At 29.4% G+C, this 17,749-nt stretch overlaps 1 long non-coding RNA gene across 1 annotated transcript; it reads left to right on the top strand.

The window, feature by feature from the left end:
• The first annotated feature begins 317 nt into the window (after positions 1-317).
• On the top strand, positions 318-17,419 carry LOC136976973 (uncharacterized). The gene is made up of 2 exons (XR_010881008.1): positions 318-515; positions 17,337-17,419. It is a non-coding gene; the product is annotated as an uncharacterized lncRNA (long non-coding RNA).
• The last annotated feature ends 330 nt before the right edge of the window (positions 17,420-17,749 follow it).

The following is a 17,749-nucleotide window of genomic DNA, read 5'->3' as shown; positions in this document are numbered from 1 at the left end:
TATAATTTTATTATTACACAATAAATTATACAATAATTTATACATATAATTATACATAAAATTATACATATAATTATAAATACGTCGAAATATAGTACATACACAATTACAAACACAAAATTGTACAAATTTAAATGTCTAATTTAATGGTAAACATTAAATTACAAAATAACAACTTTTAAATTAATTTAAGTGTATTAATAATCAGTTCGTTTATTCTTATATTAAAATGAAATAATTTATAGCTTAATTGCGAAATTGTTGACCAAAACAATTTTTTGTTTGTTTATATTATATCCCCCCGTCGCTTGGCGAGCATGAGCAGTAGATTCTAGTTAGAGCAGCTGACAGATTCTTTAACTCAGATGGTTTGAACAAGAGAATATTGCTGTATTTGAATGATTTAATTTATGTCGTTTTTAAAATATATTTCTAATACTCCTAATGAATCTAGCAAGCGAAGGTGGTGATCCGTCAAGTGGAGTTTTCTTTGTCAATTTTAATCAGAATGTAACGTAAGTTAAGCCTATTTGTTTACGTATTTTTCATACGAAAATTCAATTAATACACATTTCAAAACGAATTTTTAATGCAAAACCAAAGCGTAGATCATTGTACGATTTTTTAAATCCTTTTAAATTCCACATTATTAATACAGTACTTTTACATTTTGTTATTTAATCAACAACTTTTTCATACGCAATCAAAAATTATTCTTATAATTATTTTTATTGCGTATTTTGAGGTATTTTAATCAAAAATACAATATTGTTATCAGTTATTCATTACATAAAACATTGTAAAATATACAAAAATGTCAAAAATATGCAATGTCAGGTTTACACTAAGCCATTGCTTTCCATTGAAAAATCGTTATAATGCAATCATTTTTTATATCATATAGACACTTCTTACAAAAATATTACTTGGTTTTCAACGTAGGCTTGAATTTATATGAAATCTTTGCAAAAAATTAACTATTTCAATAGGAAGAATTTACTAGTCAAACTTTGGAGATGTGCTGCCCTCTGGTGTTCGATATTATAATGTTACAAATGTGAAGAATTTAAATTTATATATCAGTATGATCGAAAGTAATTTTTAGTACTGATTGTATTGAGCTGAAACTATGCAATTTTACTATGATAAATGATCATTAATGTTGTTACTGTCTCCAAATCGCTTTTGATTATCATAGACTTTTGTTTATCTGAATGAAGTTGTTTTCATTACTGTTTACACATTTGAAATCTGGAAACTTAAATTAATATTTATATGAACGTTTATTAAATGATGCAATAATTGTTTACAGGAAAAGTGCATATGTTTTAGAACTATAGCAATTTCTTTGACCTATATCTTAATATTATTTTATTTTGATCTAAGTGGTGTTATAGGTACAGTTATGTTAAAGCACTATTTATTTTAGCATATATGATGCAAATTGTATACAAAATAAATGCTACCTATTTATATGAAACATTACACACTGATTAAATGGGAGAAAAAACAATCCCCAGCAACAAAAATATACCCTGACATATAAAAATAAATGTTTTTCCATTTAATTTACATGAAGCATGTTTCTGTTTTGGGTATTATTGTTAAATAATTTATGTTAAAACTCTTTTGAGAAAATAATGATAAAAATTATTTACTAAGCTTAACTGAAAGGAAGAAATTACTTTTTTGAAAGAAAGGAAAATAATTTTTCTGTTGTGTACAAATTTATTTATTTATTAATAATGTGAATTTACTGTTTCTTATTGTTTAGTTTGTTTACTTTTTACTTTTTCTCCTTCTTATGAACAAATTATTATTTTACTTTACTTAAACAATAGTTTCATAACACACAGAATTGCATTTATATGTAATGTTTAATAATGATAGTAATTTTATTGCTATAAAATATATTATTAGTTTATTAGATGTTAAGAATGAATTGTAAAATTCAATGCAAACTTTATGCCATTGATTACATCAGAATTTAAATTACATATTTGAACTCTCTTAATTTAAACACATTTTGATTTTCTATTAGTTTGGATTAGTGATATTTTATTTATTTGAATAATGTGCTAAATAAACTTTACAAATAAAGGTAAAAGATTTGTTTTGTGTATAATAATTTAAAATGTTCAAAAATTTTTAAAGAAATTTGAGTATTTAGGATATTTGTGAATTTTCTAATATAAATGAAATGATAATATAAAATGTAGATATTTTGACCCACTCTTGTTTTAATAATTTTTCTTCTTTATTAATATATGGTCATCTAGTACAGTTTGGTATTGAGACCATAATACAGTAAAAACTTAATAATTCAAAACTCCATGTTACCCAAAACAGTTTAAGAAAAACTAGAACAAGTAGAGTTTTACATACTGTACTACAGAGTATAATACTCATAGACCAAACTTTCTATATAAATAGAAATTACTACATCATCTCTTGATTATAGTGTAGTGAAACTAGGTCATACATACATGTAATATTATGCTAGATTTTGAGTAAATTAATTTACTTTCAAGTACAGTAATTATATTACAGTATTTATAGTTAATGAAACTTTAAATGCACAATGCGTGATTGTACTCAAAACACAGAAACAAGTTTCTGGGTTATCCAAAAGACTCCTGGTTTCATCAAATTTGGATAATTGAGATTCCACTATAATTAATTTTTATTAGGTAACTTATGTATTCAATATAGAAACGTTTAGTTTAAATAATTTGTGCAAATTAGCAGATTTATGAAACATTCTACTCATTATATAGAAATAAAACTGTTTAACTTAGTATTCAAAAAATAATTTATTGTTAATGTTTATATTTACAAAACAACAATTTACTTATATTGCAGTGTCTGATGTAAGGAATTTTCAACACATGCAGTATGATAAATCTTTAAAAGAAAAACTTTAAAAATGCAGTAATAAATTAATTTGCTGTTGAGTTTTAAAGAATTTTTTAAACATTTATTTAACTGTAGATTTAATAATTATTTTAAAGAGAGTTATGGTATTAGTCACGTTAATCATCTGTTTTAGATAACCCAGATTCTGTCCAACTACTTAGTTTATTTTTTAAATAAGTTTTTTAACTTATTAAAAAAATATTTTTGTTTTTTGCATGTAAATTATTTCTTCATTCTGGTGAGAACTTATCCATACTGCTTTAATCACATCTTTCTCCTTATTGCAGTAGCTAGCTAAAAATTGGTTACAAATTTATAGACAAAATGATCTAAAATTTTCACCAGGACAAAACTTTTCTCAAATAATTGTTTGCAATAAAACATATGAAACTATTTTTATTATTAAAGCCAATCAATTGTCAAGTTTGAGCTATATTACTAATACTGTTATTAATTAGATATTAAGTAATTAGGCACTAGAGGCAGGAGATAGGCACCATTTCTTGCTAAATGTAATAATTATAATTAAATTAATATTTTAATAATAGTAGTAGTACTATAGCCCAATATAATTCAGCAGTTGTTTGGCTTCAATATATAATTATTGGGTTTGAATGTTTATGTTTATTTTTATCATTTTTCCTTTAATTTTTCCTTTTTTTCCTTTTTTTCCTTTAATATTAAAGAGTTTAGAGTGTTATCAGACATTATGATTGTGATAAAACTGGAATTAGATTATTGCTTTATGTGTGTTATTGTTAGATATATTAAATAATTTATTTTATAAATTAAAAATTTGTCTTGAAGCTGTGAGACTATAGAAATAAAAACACAAAAATGATGTTTTGCTATTAATCCTAAAATGAGAGTGACAATTATATTTTAGTTCAAAGTCTGATAGTTAATACAATAAACTTTTTGAATTTTCTTAAATGACTTCCATTATTTTAAACTTTTAAAAATATAATTACATTCTGGTTTTATTTATTTTGAGAAGTAAGAGAGTAAATTTCTTGTTTTTACTTCAGATATATGGATTTATCAGAAAACTTCAGCATTCAGATAAATGAAAAATCTTTAAAAAGTTTAAGAATGTTATTTAGGTTTAAAGAAACATAGAAAGCATTTGTAAAATTAGAAGTAAGCTTTTATTCAATCATTTTCCTATTCATTAGTATTAGTAATTTTGTAATGTTTTTATTATTATTAGTTTATTTTTCTTATGTTGTAATAAAGTGCTGATTGAGAGTAATTGTCTAGATAGTGCAATATTTAATCTTTATTGCATCATTTATGAATCCTTAAAGTTTTTTCTATCTGTGGCTTTTACATCATTCCTATTTGTTTATCTGGCTTTTAAATTTATTCTTTAATATTTAATAGATTCAACTTTTTCTATCTTTATCTGTTATATTTTATAAGTAGGAATATAAATTAATGTTTTCATTTTTTCCAAAAAGAAATTAAGTAAAATTTTTTTTATTTGCTATATTATCTCATGCAAATATATTAAATTATATTTATGTTTTTGTTCATATTATTACAATAGGACATTGCCACAGTCAACCAACACATTATAAAACCCTTTGCATAAGCAGAAATTCACATAAAATAGCAAACCCCATTAATTATTAAATCTTTTTTTTTAAACTAACAATTTTTTATACATTTTTTAAATATAAATAAGGCAAATAAACATTATATTAACAATAAATAGCATGATACTGTAAAACAGTGTTTTCACCTTTTTGGCTTAGTGACACACTTTGAATTTAATAAGATTCCTGCAACACACCATAATTTTTAGAAGAAACCTGTCTAAAATTTAAAATAAATTACAGTTGATTTTAAAAAAATTTGATAATGTGGATGCTAAACTTACCAAGACAAAAACCCACAATTTTATAAATATACTATAAAAGTAAAAAGACTATTTAAATCAATGCATATTGATTCAAATAGTCAAATAGAGTTAGTATTGGTCTTCAAGCTCGTAAGCCCAGGGCTGGTTTTGGTAGGTATGCAGTGTGTGCATTCATGCTGGCAGCCAAATTCTTAGGGTGGCTGTTAGTCCACTAAAAAATGTAACAGATTTATGATAGGACTTGGCTGGTGAAGCCATATTCCATATCTCTGCGTGCATTGTATGTTTATAGAAAACTGGGTTTGTATAAACATACAACACACAAAACCAAAACCAGCTCTGTGAAAATAAAAAATTTACAAACATTTTTGTCTATATAGAAATAGACATTGTCAGGTAAACAATATTGAATAAAATGGCTAACAAAAATCGAATGCTTTTTTCGTTATATAATTTTGTATACTGTGAATAACAATTGTAGAATTTTGTCGGATTATGTAAAAATAATTTTTTGCAAAGATTCGTCACTAGGGGACAGCTAAGAATCTACATTTACCAGCACCTATTCTTCAGTAGATATAAAGCTCAAACATCCCCAAGTAGTAAGGATGGAAAGAAAGATGTCTGTAATGTCTCCAGTTCTGATTTTTAAATTTTGTATTTATAGTTGGATATTTTTTCTGTTTTTTAAAGGACTTTAATTTTGATGGCCAAGTAGCCTACAAAGAAAGATCAGTCATCAAAAAAGTTTGTATCCTGGAACACAAAGTGAATAAATGGTGGTTCCTTTTGGACAGACTCTGTCTTTAAATTTATTTTTACTGTAAATATAATCAACAGACTCTTGCTGTTCATTATCTAACTCCTTTCAGGGGAAAACTTTTTGAATTGTGTATAGTTAATCGGGACATCCTGCCCCTAAGATTTCTATATTTGGTCTTGATTTTCATGTATCTAACTTTATTCTCGAGATTAAGGAAGGACAGACAAACAGATGGATGACAGTGGGAATTTATAGGTCTACAATTTTTTTCAAATTTTTGAATAAACAAAGCTATGCACACCAATGTTATTAATTTAAATATTCATATTTAAATACATTTTTATTGGTTTGTTTGGAAAGGTCATAGTGATTTTTAAAAGAAATAAATGAAATTGTTTTAAAACTAAAAATATACTTTTATTCCATTATGTATGCACCATTGTTTTTAATGATGTGTTGCCATCTATGGGGGAGCTTCATGATACCCTCTTCGTAGAACTTTCCAGTTTTTCTCGCGAAAAACTGATCCACGTGATTTTTGCAAGCTTCCAAAGTATCAAAGTTTTTATCATGAAGGAAATTTTGCAGAGAACAGAACAAATGGTAGTCTGATGGGGCAAGGTCAGGTGAGTAAGGGGGGTGGGGTAAAACATCCCAGCCTAGTTCCAATAATTTTTGGCGTGTTTGTAAAGACATGTGTGGTCTGGCATTATCTTGGTGAAACACAATGCCTTTTCTATTGGTCAGTTCTGGACATTTTTCTTTAATTGCCATGTTCAGCTTATCCAATTGGGAACAATACTTATCAGAATCAATTGTTTGATTCTGTGGAAGCAGCTCGTAGTACAGGATTCCTTTCCAATCCCACCAGACAGTGAGCATGACCTTTGGATGAAGACTGGCCTTTGGAGTTTTTAATGATGGTTCATTTTTCTTACCCTATGATCGTTTTCGGCTGATGTTGTTATAAATGATCCACTTTTCATCACCTGTCACTAAACGCTTCAGAAAAGGTCATTTTCATTTCATCTTCCAAGAGAATCACAAATAGACATGCAATCCGGTATGTTCTTTTCCGTTAAGTCATGAGGTATCCAAATGTAACGATTCATGTATCCGAGCTTCTTTAGATGTTGAAATACAGTACTGTTTGATGACTTTACTATGTCTATAATCTCTCGAGTTGTGTAATGAGGGTTTTCATTCAATAATGCTTTGATCTGGTCTTCTTCAATAACTGAGCGAAGAGCATCTTCAAGGCTGAAATTACCCGTTTTAAATTTTGCAAACCACTTTCGAACAGTTGATTCTGCTACAGCACTTCCACCATAAACATCACATATCTTTTTTGCTGTTTGTACAGCATTTTTGCCTTTACGACAAACGAAAAGAAACAAGTGTTGATAATGCATGTCGTTCACATCCATTTTTGCAATGAGACAAATTAAACACTATTTGAATAATCTTAATGGTTTTTTGTAACGGAGGTGTCTCAAGGTCATTTATCATAATATTCATTGGTTTGTACAATTCTAATTATTCTTTCGTGTCACTCAACTGTCGGCTATCAAAAATCGCTATGAAGTTTCTGAACAATCCAATATATACACATACATATGTATTATATTTATATATTAAATAAGAAAAATTTCATTAAATTAATTTCATTTTAATTTGCAATTTCTGTAAAATTAATGTTGAACAAAGGCTCGTATTATCTAAATTAAAATAAATATATATCAAATATTTTTATGGAATTTTTTTACCCCACTCAACATACTAGTAAGCTCTCATGTGTTGGCTTAGATTTTGAATTTAATTGCGATTAGCATTGATAGGGGCAGCCAAATATCTCTAGCACACAGGTCACTAACAGTCCAAAACCGGCCCTGGGTAAGCCACAACATTTATAGAAGCTCCAAAGAGTTTGTATGTCTGCATACACATAGACTCATGCAACTTTTGCTGGGCTAGTATGCTGATGCCTCATATTTTGCAATAGTCGGTATTTTAATCAATACCTCCTTCTCCCTTTGGTCAGATGGTGGTAAAAAGATAAAAGATAAATGAAATTTAAAAAAAAATAAGTGATTCAAAATTCTAAAAAATATTAAATATTTCCACAACACACTTGAGAGACTTTTGTGACACACGGGTTGGAAACACTGCTGTAAATCAGAAAAACAACTTTAAAAATTTTTTGGAAGCAGACTTTCTTTTCTCACTAAATTTAAAATCTTAATTTTCTAAAAATAGGCACTTTACAACTTTTCTTTGGCTCATCAGAGCTGACAGCATCAGTATCCTTGCAGTTTGAGTGATCCTTGCAAAGTAATTAGAATAAATGAAATTAAGAGAATCACTGATATTACAAAGATAATGTGTTGCATCAATCTTTTAAAGTTCTCACTTGTAAGTGTTTAGAACAAAACAAAGAAATGAGTCATAGTCATGCTTTTCTAAGATGAGAGTAAGTGAGAAGATATGAGACTTCTTACACATTAAAAAATGGCATGGATTTAGACCATAATTAAGAATTTTTGTTATACTTTCCATTTGTTTTCGTTGCCAATAGCATTACATGTGATGAGTCAATGCATGTTGGGTCCTATTGTATTTCAATGCAATTTAATTGTTTTCATCAGACTATTTTAAATGATTAAAATATACATCTTTCCATTTAATTCTCTACGGATTGAAACTTTTATCCTGAAACCATATATTCAATAATACAGTGGGTGATCGGTTAATGAACAAATTGAATAATGAACACTTTCACGAAAGACTTTTATGTTCAGATAACGAACACCTCACAGAACAAACACAAGAAGAAGCGACATAAAATAATGAACACAGATTGGTCTTCACTTATCTTCAGGCAATAATTCAAAACTTTTCGGAGCGCGGGAGATGTTGACTCGACACTCAACCCAGTATATATTGATCGAATAGTATTCCTCCAAACTTAAACTCTCCCTTGTAATTCCAGCCTTTTATTTTTCTGACAAAAACAATCCTTTTATAGTATTTGCGAGACTGTTGGGCGGGCACTCATTAAGTTTTGCGTCGGTTTTTATTTTTGGAGTGAGAGTATAATAACAAAGACAGAGAGTAGGCAGAAGATGTCTGATGTTACTGGGCAGTATGGCTTATATAGGTATACAGTAGGCTGCAGTTCAATCTTATGTAAGAAAGATACAGTATAATTAAGAAGACTCAAGCAGCTAAAGGAGTAACAAAAATCATATCTGAGAAATAAAGAACATTGAAGAGCTCGTAATGGAACCTGAAACTGATCTGACGACAGAAGAACACCAAGAAACTCGGCGAGATATGTTTTCTTCTGAAAAAGAGGATTAATGCCAATATCTGCTATTAAAGATCTTCTGAAGAAGTGGGAGGATGTCAGAACAGCATCTTAGAATGGCATCCAACCAGGTTGAGGTTTATAGGCTTAGAGATCTCTACAATTACAATGCTATTAATTACTTCTGAAAAATCCTGAAGAAGAGAGAAAAGCAATCGACATTAGACAGATTCTTTAAAGACGGGAGGAAGAAGAAAGGAGTTTCTATTCTATATACAATTATACAATACAAACATGGTGGGCAGAAGTGTAATTTAATTAATATTTCACACAAAATCAATACTGTGATCTGGCAACATTCATCTGTTTGACTGCATACTTTAACTGTTACATTATCGCGACTTGTCTAACATAAAGGGGTTTAATTGAGCATTTAGAGAATGTCTAAGACACAAGAAAGAGGAATGTTCAACATATAGAGGATGCTGTACATGTATTTTAATAGGATTTTTGTCCATTTTTATGAATAATATCCATTATACAGGGGTATCAAGTTTGAGGGATTCACTGTATTTGTTAGTTTTTAATAATTCTGCAAATTTTTTATGATACTTTTAATTTCATTAAGTACAGGTTTTTCAATTGAATAATCACCAGTGTGATAAGCCCTCATGTATATACGTGTATAATTAATAGAGACTTTAAATAAAAATACAGTTTTTTTTTATTGATTTTTGTTGTATATTAAAATATTATTTGTTGACTAACAACTTTATTATAATAATAACTATTGAGTAAAAACAAAATTAAATAGTAAATACTTCTAGATAAGAATAAAAAATTTAAGTTAAATTTCCTTATTTTGATTTGATATTGAAAAATTTACTAATATAACAAAACAAAAAAATAAGTAAATAAAAAATGTTCAGTTTAGACAAATGTTTTTGGTCATTTTCAAGGTTACTGTTATCAGCTTTAAAGCAAGTATTGAAAAACAATAGAACAAGTTTCTATGAATCATAAACTGTCATAAAATTGTATAATATTTCTAGTTTTGAATTGAGAAAATATACAAAAATAGGAATGAAATAATGATTTGGATGAATATTAAATATTCAAATATAATTTAAGTTGAATTGTTTAGTTTTTTAAGAGCTAAATTATCAAACTTTTAAGAGAATTTTATTTTAAAAAATCTATGTAAATTTTTGAATATAAGGCTAAACAAAAGGATCATTTGATGTCCAATGTCATTGTGTTTAAGTACATATCAAAGTTCTTTACTTTTGATAAATTTTAGCATTTAATTAATCAGTAATCTCTAACTGTTAATTAAACTAATCAGTTCTCCACCAATTGATTGTCAAATGTTTAATTTACCAATAATTTGTAATCTAATCTACTTTCTAATCCTTTTAATACCCCGGGATGCTAAATCAACGCAATCTCTAACCTATTGACTGGAGTAAAAATTTTGTTCTAAAAATTCGCTAACGTTTTCGTCGCCTCTTCCGGGCACTTCCTCAGGCTTTCGATAAAAGACTGTTGTGAGCTATATGCCAACCTTCAAAGCTCCTATTTGGAGGTGTTTGATTACCTTCTTGCCCAGTTGCATGCGTTACCCCATACTATAAATCTTCCACCCATATAATTGCTTGTCCTCCTACCGGTAAACATTGCAGACGATAATTAAATAAAATCACCCGCTGTCCTCCATTAAGAATTGCCACGCCTTAGAAAGGGACATTTCTTCCTTAAAGTTGATGCTCTTATTTTTGCGCTGCACTTTAAAAATTTCCATGGCCTCTAAAATTTTAAGGTGGTCCTGATTCGGGGTGGAAAGAATGATACGCTCCCTATCAAACTCAGCTGTGATGTCAGGGTCTGTTGCATAAGTCGACAGTGCTGTCGTGAATTTATTCTGTACTATGTCTGATTTATGCTCCTTTAACCATATTTCCAAGGATTGTTTTGTTGCACCCACATACACCATCTCCTTGTTAAGTCTTTCATCTATAACCAGGACTTTATATACGCCTGGTAACCTGTTAGGGTTCGGACAATCTTTCCCATTTCTCAGTATGCTAAACACGGTCGGACACCTCCTGTACGCGACCCTAATCTCCCATTTCCTAGCAACGGTGCTGTATACCGCCTTTAACATTGGGTTAAAAGTTACCGGGACAATCATGTTGTTCTCTTGCCTTCCCTTTTCCCTCCTAACAACCCTGTCCCCCTCTCGTGGGTGTTGCTGCTTATACTTCCTGACGAGGTTACGTTTAAGGTTGGTGTAGCCATACCCTTTTGCTACCTTTTCTATATAACCTATTTCTTGTCTTAATGCCTGTGTAGTTTTGTCCATTTTTATGAATAATATCCATTATACAGGGGGGCATTAAGACAAGAAATAGGTTATATAGAAAAGGTAGCAAAAGGGTATGGCTACACCAACCTTATACGTAACATTGTCAGGAAGTATAAGCAGCAACACCCACGAGAGGGGGACAGGGTTGTTAGGAGGGATAAGGGGAGGCAAGAGAACATCATCATTGTCCTGGTAACTTTTAACCTAATGTTAAAGGCATATACAATGCTGTTGCTAAGAAACGGGAGATTAGGGTCGCGTACAGGAGGTGTCTGACCGTGTTTAGCATACTGAGAAATGGGAAAGATCGTCCGAACCCTAACAGGTTACCAGGCGTATATAAAGTCCTGGTTATAGATGAAAGACTTAACAAGGGGATGGTGTATGTGAGTGCAACAAAACGATCCTTGGAAATACGAGCATAAATCAGACATAAGTACAGAATAAATTCACGACAGCGCTGTCGACTTACGCAACAGACCCTGACATCACAGATGTAATTAAAGGATGTAAAATTAAAGGAAATGCATAGTAAGATCATTTCTCTCTTTTTTTTTTCTTTTTTTGCCCATACACTTGCACTTGTAATAAAACTTTTTGGTGGGGGGTCAATGTGAGGTTTCAGAAAGTTGTTGGGGGTTGACAATTAAAAAAGTTTGGTGGCCCCTGATTTTCATAGTTTAAAATACCTGTTTCATATTAAACAGCTTAATACTATTCATTATTTTCACTTCCAAAGTTTAATCTTTAGGACCAGTTGCATGAGTTACTATTTAAACTAAAGAATCTGTAGAATAAAAGTTAACTTTGTCATTACTGTTAATCTAAAGAATAAGCTATTTTTCTTAAAAAAGTTACTTTTGGAGCACAGACAAAAATATTTATTAGCAGATTTTCTAGATAATATCAATGGTATTTTAATATATGTATTTCACAATGAGAAATGATTAATTATTATGTTAGAGCTAACAGAGTCTTACTTTATATAACAATTACTCTGACAGCAAAACTAGCTTTTTAAATAAAAATTGATTCTTGAAGTTTACAATTGCTATTGGCCTATAACATTATAAAACCTGATCTTTTTAAAATTATTCTATCAATATTAAGATAAATTTCATTTAAATAATCTAAAAAAAAATTGAGGTAAATAAATTGGAATTAGAGCTGATCAGCTATCTTGTTTCTCTGCTGATCTACATAATAAAGGACCCTACACAAACCTTATGGAGTTTGGCTTTCAGTGAAATTGGCTGAAATTTTAGTATGTTATAGTTCTTGTCTAACAGCTCAAAAATATAAGTGGACACAAAGCTTGAAGATGCCCACAATTGCCATAAATAATCAGGCTATATTTTGGAAATATTATGAAGATGGCTAGTGTTTTTGCTAGAGCTGTTTGAAATGAGTATTTTTATTATTTGGGTAATTATTAGTGATGTAATGAATAGTATATTCGGCCTCAGCCAAATACCGAATATTTGGCCAGGAGCGTGGCCGAATGGCCGAATATTTGGCTAAATTATTTGGCTTGATTAACGCACGTATGAAAATTGGCGTGCAAACCGCATTATGGCAAGGATCACGCACCCTGCTCTCTATTGGCCCGCTGTCACTACGATTTTTTCTTCCTGTAGGTCTAAATTATTTAAATTAATTAATTAAATTATAATTATTAAAGTTAATACGAGATGGAGCCTAACGTGTACCTCTAGTGCCAAATTGGTTTATAATTTATGTAATAGCCGTAAATAGCCGGATATGATTCGGCAGTTGTTGGTATTTAGATGTAAGTTATAACTTATAAGTTATTTTATTTGCAATCGATCTTTTTAACTCTTTAATTAAGCACTAAAATTTTGTTTTTACTATGTATTTGTAGACTGAAGGACATACCCTAAGGATATACTTTAGTGGGGACATATGGTCTAGTTTCTCCCTGGTTGTGGAACAGTTCAAATATATTATTTGGGGTTTCTATTTGTAAAGTTTTGTGATATTTTGTTGCTATTATTTTTGTTAATATTTTTAAAATTAACACGATTTCAAATGTTATCTTTTGCATATAATGAGAAATGCTCATTCTTTGCTTTATATATAAAATAAATTATATATTAGTTACTCATCTTCTAGAAATAGATAAATAATTCTTTCATTAAATATGATAAGTTTCAATAAAACGTTTCGTACATCATTTTAAAATATTGTAAAAAATATTAAAATATACGTGAATACGAATATAACATAATTAACCAAACAATAACATTGATGCCTGATACATTCTAACCTACACGCCATCAATGCCATAAGATATCGGGCTAGATAAAGGCTATAATATTATTTAATTACGAAATAATTTAATACTAGAGTTAGACGCTATTTCTTATTAACTTTAATAATTATAGTTTAATGTTCGGCATTAATAAAAGTTACCAAAATGATTAATTTACTGTGTTTTTGTTATTTCTTACTCCTGTTTTTAGGTATTCGGTATTCGGCCGAATACTGGGTAGTAACCGAATATTCGTTACATCACTAGTAATTATTTAATGTCAAAGTCAAAAACATTGAAAGATTTTAAATAAAAAATATTTGATTTACTCATACAAATATTATTTTAATTAGTATAAAATTGATTTCTACAATATATTGTACAGTGTAAAAAGTGAACTAAGTAAACCAAAGTTGTAATGATGTCATTAATTTTGATTTTTAATAAAATATCAGAAAATAGTGCTATTGTGTGTAAATAGAAACATTGCACAGTTAAGCTAAGGCAATCATTTTGGATGTATTGTAAATCAGGAGCAGATCCATGGGATTTAAGCCCTCATCATGACAAAAAAAAATTAAAATTTATTTCTTTGAACTTCAAAATATTTTAACATTTATGATGGCAAATATGATTGATCAGACTATTTACAACACAATTGTCTTGCACATGTTAATGAAAGATACTTATAATTGAGCAGAGCTATGTATAAATCAGAAAGTGTTTTTTTCTATGATCAAAGTTTAAAGCAACCCTATGACCACTAGACATGATGTTTTGCAAATATATACAGTACAACTTGGCAAAGACCAATGTTGTGACAAATCTGGAAATTTGATCTATATTCTGGCTAGACATATTCAAGGTCAAAATTCACCATGTAAAGCCTATGGGCTAATTGTTGGTTGTAACTTGGTTGCATGCTACATTCTAATTGAGTTTCTGATTGCTATCAATTTACACTGGTCTCCATGACAATACATATATAAACATCTCAAAGCCTGATTGCCAGATTAAATCAGTCTACTTTACCACAATTATTTTAAATTAAATTCTAAATAATTTGGTACTAGAAGTAGGCATTAGACACCATCCATCTCTTATTAAATTTAATAATAATTATTAAATTAATATTTAATAAATAATTCAGAATATTCTGGTAGAAAAGAATTGACCCAGAGTAGGATTCAAACCAAGAACTCTCGCTTACCATGCTGATGGGTTGCAAGCCAGGTAAATGGGAGTTGCAGGTTTGAGTCCCACTCCAGGTCAATTCTTTTCCTAAGGAATATTCTAAATTATTTATTAAATATGAATTTAATCATAATTATTAAATTTAATAAAAGATGGTGCCTAATGCCTACCTCTAGTACGAAATTATTTAGAATTTAATTTAAAATAATAGTGGCAAATTAGACTGATTTAATCCTGCAATTGTTTGGCATATCTCTAAGACAGTTTATTTTGATCTTTACAGTGAGCACTTAACATGCATGGCCTATGGATGCACATGTGTCTGCAAGCTTTTTGTTTTCATTAAAATGATTTTATTTTTGGGATAGTTATTGGTATCTTTGTTAGAGTATTTAAAGTAGATCAATGAAATTTGACACAATTTTCAATAAAAATGAATAACGAACCTACTGGAACTGGTATAATAAAGAGAAAACAACACCTTTCTTAAATTCCAGCAAAAGTTTAACTATATAAAAACGTTTTCAACTGATTTCATCAGTCTTCTTCAGTTACTCGAACAAAAAAAAAAACAAAAAGAACGAACCAAATTCAAATTTACAAAATCACGAGAATGGAAAGAATTCTCGTGATTGCGCAGACTATGGCAAAAACGATGTACCGAAAAAACGGTAAAAAATGCAAATTCTTGACAAAAAATATTCAATTCTTCAATATTAGATTTTTTGGCTGCAATTTGAAAAAATTGTAGACCTATAAATTCCTACTATTGTCAGCCTGTCTGTCCTTCCGTAATTTTGAGAATAGAGATAGATAGATAGATAGATGAAAGTTGAGACCAGATATGGAAAACCTAAGAGCTGGATGGTCTGATTAACTATATATGAACTTCCAGTTTGTACCAGTAGTTATGTTATTTCAATTTAAAAATTTTTCCTTGAAAGGAGTTATATAGCACAATTCTATTGCAGTGGCGTAGCAAGGGGGTGCAAGGGGGTGTATCATGCACCGGGCGCCACTTGCAGAGGGGTGTTCAAATGGTTTCCAAGACAAACTATATGTGTTTCTGGAGGGGGGAGAGGGGTGCCAATAAAGTGTCGGGTGCCAGTTATGTTCACTACGCCACTGCTCTATTGGTAGCAGGAAAGTATGATGTACAGGGGCAAGACACTACTAATTTAAGGTGGAGAGCATATATTTTAAATTAAATCAATTTAAAAAATATTATTAAAAATTTCAGCCTGGCATTGTGACAATACCACAATAAATAATTGTTCATTTGGATATTATTGTGGAAAACAAAGTGATTAATGTGTTTGCTTGACTTATCCAGTTTATTTGGGGCAAATGACAGGATTCCCTATTGCATTGAGGTTTGGGGAAACTCAGAACCAAGATAGACCTAAGAGAGAGTTAAGCAGGGGGATACCATTTTGTCAGTATTGATCAGGCTGAATCCCATATATTTGGGGACCACTTGAGGCGGGAAAAGGAAAGTGTTGTGGACCCAAACTTGGATAGTCTAGCTTTCGAAAATCCTACCACAAGCTACGCATGACCAGCAGAAGCCTTGTCCAAGAAAGATTTATAGTCAAATCTATGTACAGTTGTAAATAAGACTTTTTATATGGGTGTACTTCTTTTAGATGTATGTGGCTTTATGAATTTTATTTTTCATTTTAAAAATAAGAGGAAAGTGGGAAACAACAAACTTTACTATTTTAATACAGTGGAACAAGCATAATTCATTCCAGAATGTTACTCATTAAGCAAAACAGTTTTTTCCATATAAATTAATGTAAAATACAATAATGCATTCCATGCCGAAAAAGATACTCAAATATTTTATGTATAATGCTTATTCAAATAAAATTATACAATATACATTGTTAAAGAGCGTAAATCATCATCTTTTCTTCTAGCACGGAATGAACCAACTTGGAATGTGAATTCAGTTTGCAGAAAACAAAAAAAATCGAAATACAGTAATTTCTAATATTTAATTATAGCCCAAGAATTTGGCATATCATCTGGCATATTTATTATATAATGGTCTATGGTTGTTGATGTTTATATGTAATATGTCTGAACACAAGTTACACAAATTTGGAAAAATGTGTGATCATAAGCACACGAAGCAGAACGAGTGCTAAACACAGACTGATGTAGCATGCACACAATCCGTGACTTTTCCTCTCCTTGTTGCTTGTTATGCGAAACATCACTCATTAAGCGAGTCATTTTTTTACAGTTTGCTTTGCTCATTATGTGAGTTACTCATTATGAGAGGTGCTTGTTAAGCAAGGTTCACTGTACTTTATAAAACTTATAATTGAAAAACTAATTGGTTTCATCATATTTTTAACCTATTAAGACAGTTTTTAAAATTTCTGTTGTATATTTGAAATCTTTTTTAATTTTGATGATAATCAAAAAGTACTCAGCTTAAATTGAACATTATTGTAGTGTTTTGAGAAGCAAATTAGTTTTAAGAACAAATTAATTTTTGAAATATTTAATATAAGCTAGGAAAATGACGAATATTAATAATTTCAGATTTGTAAAACTTACATATATATATATATATATATATATATATATATAAATTAGTAATTAAAATTTATCAAATTAATATTTGTATTATTACATTTGCAGATCATTAGCAGTAGGTACTAAAAGTGGATATAAGCTTTATTCACTTGGTCATGTTGAACAGTTAGACCAGATTTATATTAATGGTAAGTGAATTATGAATATTGAATTTTACAATAATTTCTGTAATCTGTAATACTAAAAATGTATTTTCAAATTAATGTAATGTATAAATTAATGTAATTTCTGATAAAAAAAAAAGCAGTTTTCTGATAAAATCTAAAAAAAATGAAATGTGCTTATTCTGAAAATGTTTAAGCAATAAAATCAAATAACTTCTAGCAGGAGTTAACTACTAAACTTTTAATAGTAGAAATGCCATGAAATCGTTGGTTATTATGACTGGCATAAAAATATCCCATTTAAAAAAAAAATTATCCCATACTCTATTAGATACCTTTCTGTGTGATAAGGAG

The sequence above is a fragment of the Centruroides vittatus genome, unplaced genomic scaffold, assembly GCF_030686945.1.
Source record: "Centruroides vittatus isolate TY-2023 unplaced genomic scaffold, ASM3068694v2 contig_436, whole genome shotgun sequence".
Lineage (NCBI taxonomy): Eukaryota > Metazoa > Arthropoda > Arachnida > Scorpiones > Buthidae > Centruroides > Centruroides vittatus.
Note: the sequence above shows the minus strand (reverse complement) of the source record. Positions and strands in the feature narration are given on the sequence as shown.